This window comes from Delphinapterus leucas, chromosome 1 (assembly GCF_059928025.1).
Source record: "Delphinapterus leucas isolate spDelLeu-1000000601 "Yukka" chromosome 1, BTC_Dleu_Yukka2, whole genome shotgun sequence".
NCBI classification, from domain to species: Eukaryota; Metazoa; Chordata; class Mammalia; order Artiodactyla; family Monodontidae; genus Delphinapterus; species Delphinapterus leucas.
The window spans coordinates 86,167,405-86,170,482 of NC_143129.1; the positions used below are offsets into that span (position 1 = coordinate 86,167,405).

Genomic DNA, 3,078 nt, shown 5'->3' on the forward strand with positions numbered 1-3,078 from the left:
TCACCTTACCTTTGATAAAGGAGGCAGGAATGGATAGTGGAGAAAGGACAGCCTCTTCAATAAGTGGTGCTGGTAAAAGTGTACCGGTACATGTAAAAGCATGAGATTAGATCACTCCCTAACACCATACAAAAAAATAAGCTCAAAATGGATTAAAGACTTAAATGTAAGGCCAGAAACTATCAAACTCTTAGAGGAAAACATAGGCAGAACACTCTATGACATAAATCACAGCAAGATCCTTTTTGACCCACCTCCTAGAGAAATGGAAATAAAAACAAAAATAAACAAATGAGACCTAATGAAACTTCAAAGCTTTTGCACAGCAAAGGAAACCATAAAGAAGACCAAAAGACAACCCTCAAAATGGGACAAATATTTGCAAATGAAGCAAATGACAAAGGATTAATCTCCAAAAATTACAAGGAGCTCAATAACAAAAAAACAAACAACCCAATCCAAAAATGGGCAGAAGACCTAAAGAGACATTTCTCCAAAGAAGATATACAGACTGCCAACAAACACATGAAAGAATGCTCAACATCATTAATCATTAGAGAAATGCAAATCAAAACTACAATGAGGTATCATCTCACACCGGTCAGAATGGCCATCATCAAAAAATCTAGAAACAATAAATGCTGGAGAGGGTGTGGAGAAAAGGGAACATTCTTGCACTGCTGGTGGGAATGTGAATTGGTAGAGCCACTATGGAGAACAGTATGGAGAACTACAAATAGAACTAAAGAACTACAAATAGAACTACCATATGACCTAGCAATCCCACTACTGGGCATATACCCTGAGAAAACCATAATTCAAAAAGAGTCATGTACCAAAACGTTCATTGCAGCACTATTTACAATAGCCCGGAGATGGAAACAACCTAAGTGTCCATCATCGGATGAATGGATAAAGAAGATGTGGCACATATATATAATGGAATATTACTCAGCCATAAAAAGAAACGAAATTGAGCTATTTGTAATGAGGTGGATAGACCTAGAGTCTGTCATACAGAGTGAAGTAAGTCAGAAAGAGAAAGACAAATACCGTATCCTAACACATATATATGGAATTTAAGAAAAAAAAGTGTCCTGAAGAACCTAGTAGTAAGACAAGAATAAAGACACAGTCCTACTAGAGAACGGACTTGAGGTTTTGGGGAGGGGGAAGGGTAAGCTGTGAGAAATCAAGAGAGTGTGGTGGACATATATACACTACCAAACGTAAGTTAGATAGCTAGTGGGAAGCAGCCACATAGCACAGGGAGATCAGCTCGGTGCTTTGTGACCGCCTGGAGGGGTGGGATAGGGAGGGTGGGAGGGAGGGAGACGCAAGAGGGAAGAGATATGGGAACATATGTATATGTATAACTGATTCACTCTGTTATAAAGCAAAAACTAACACACCATTGTAAAGCAATTATACTCCAATAAAAAAAAGAGCTATTTGTATTTCCTTTTCTGTGGCCTGTATTTTAAAATCTTTGTCCATTTTTCTACTGGATCTATTCATTTTTAATAATAATTTTATAGGAGATTTTTAAATTTAGTAATGAAATTAGTAATCTGTCTGTGATAGGTATAGAAAATATTCCCCCACCCCCAGTTTATAATTTGTCTGTTGATCCTTTTTTCCTATCATGATTTTCTGCCATGCAGGAAGTTCTCATTTTTAAAAAATAAATTTATTGATTTATTTTTGGCTGCATTGGGTCTTTGTTGCTGTACGCAGGCTTTCTCTAGTTGTGGTGGTGGTGGGGCTACTCTTCGTTGTGGTGCGCGGGCTTCTCTTTGCCGTGGCTTCTCTTGTTGCAGAGCACAGGCTCTACGCGCACGGGTTTCAGTAGTTGTAGCTCACGGGCTGTAGTCTAGAGCGCAGTCTCAGTAGTTGTTGCACAGGGGCTTAGTTGCTCTGCAGCATGTGAGATCTTCCTGGATCAGCGCTCGTACCCGTGTCCCCTGCATTGGCAGGTGGATTGTTAACCACTGTGCCATCAGGGAAGTCCCAAGTTCTAATTTTTGTGCTGTTAAATTTATCAATCTTTTGTTTTATGATTCCTGTTTAGTGTGTAGTTAGAATGCTCTTCTTCATGCTTCCACTGCTATAAAAAAGTTCCAGTGATTTCTTAAAGTACTTGATGGTTTCATATTTCTAATTTGAATATGTTCTTCACTTGGAATTAATTTTGTTAAAACATAAGGTATGTATCTAAATTAACTTATTTCTAGATGACTATCCAGTTTTCCAAATAGATTTATTAAAGAGTGAATCTTTTATTCACTGATTTGATATACAATATTTGTCATATACTATGTCAGTTATCTACTGCTGCACAATAAACCATTCAAACATTTAGTGGCTTCGAACAATAATTACTTTATTTGGTCACATCTCTGTGGGTCAACAATTTGGACTGGGCTGAGTTGGGCAGTTCTGCTGTTCTCCTGTCTGGTCACTCATGTGACTGCACACTGATTGGTCTAGGGGGTCTCTACCATTTTCCTGAATTTATCTTACTGTTTATAATTTTAAAAAATGTATTATCTTGGAATTTACTATCTATACAAAAGGATAATTTTCTTCCTCCTTTCTAATTTTTACATCTCAGATTTCTTTCTGTTGTCTCATTGAGTTTTCTACTACCTCCAAACAATGTTAAATAATGGTGGTGATAATGGACATCCTCTGTTCTTTTTCTTTTGTTTTGTTTTTGTTTTAAATATGGAACACTTCATGAATTTGCAATGTCATCCTTGTGCAAAAGCCATGCTAATCTTCTCTGTATTGTTCCACTTTTAGTAAATGTGCTACTGAAGTGAGTACTCCTCTGTTCTTTTTTAAAACAGCTTTACTTAGGTATAATTGATTACAAAGAACTATACATATTTAATGTGTATAATTGGAAGAGTTTGTACATATGCATACTCCCATGATACCATCACCACAATTCAGGTAAAAGACATATTCACCACCTCCCAGAGTTTCCTTGTGTCCCTTTGTTTCTGTGATAACAACATTTAACATGAGATCTATCCTCTTAAATTTTGAAGTGTACAATACTATATTGTTAAC

General features: G+C 36.8%; 1 non-coding gene across 1 annotated transcript; it reads right to left on the bottom strand.

Moving 5' to 3' along the window:
- Positions 1-2,721: 2,721 nt before the first annotated feature.
- On the bottom strand, positions 2,722-2,829 carry LOC115801892 (U6 spliceosomal RNA). The gene has a single exon (XR_004022250.2). It is a non-coding gene; the product is annotated as a U6 spliceosomal RNA (small nuclear RNA).
- Between the last annotated feature and the right edge of the window lie 249 nt (positions 2,830-3,078).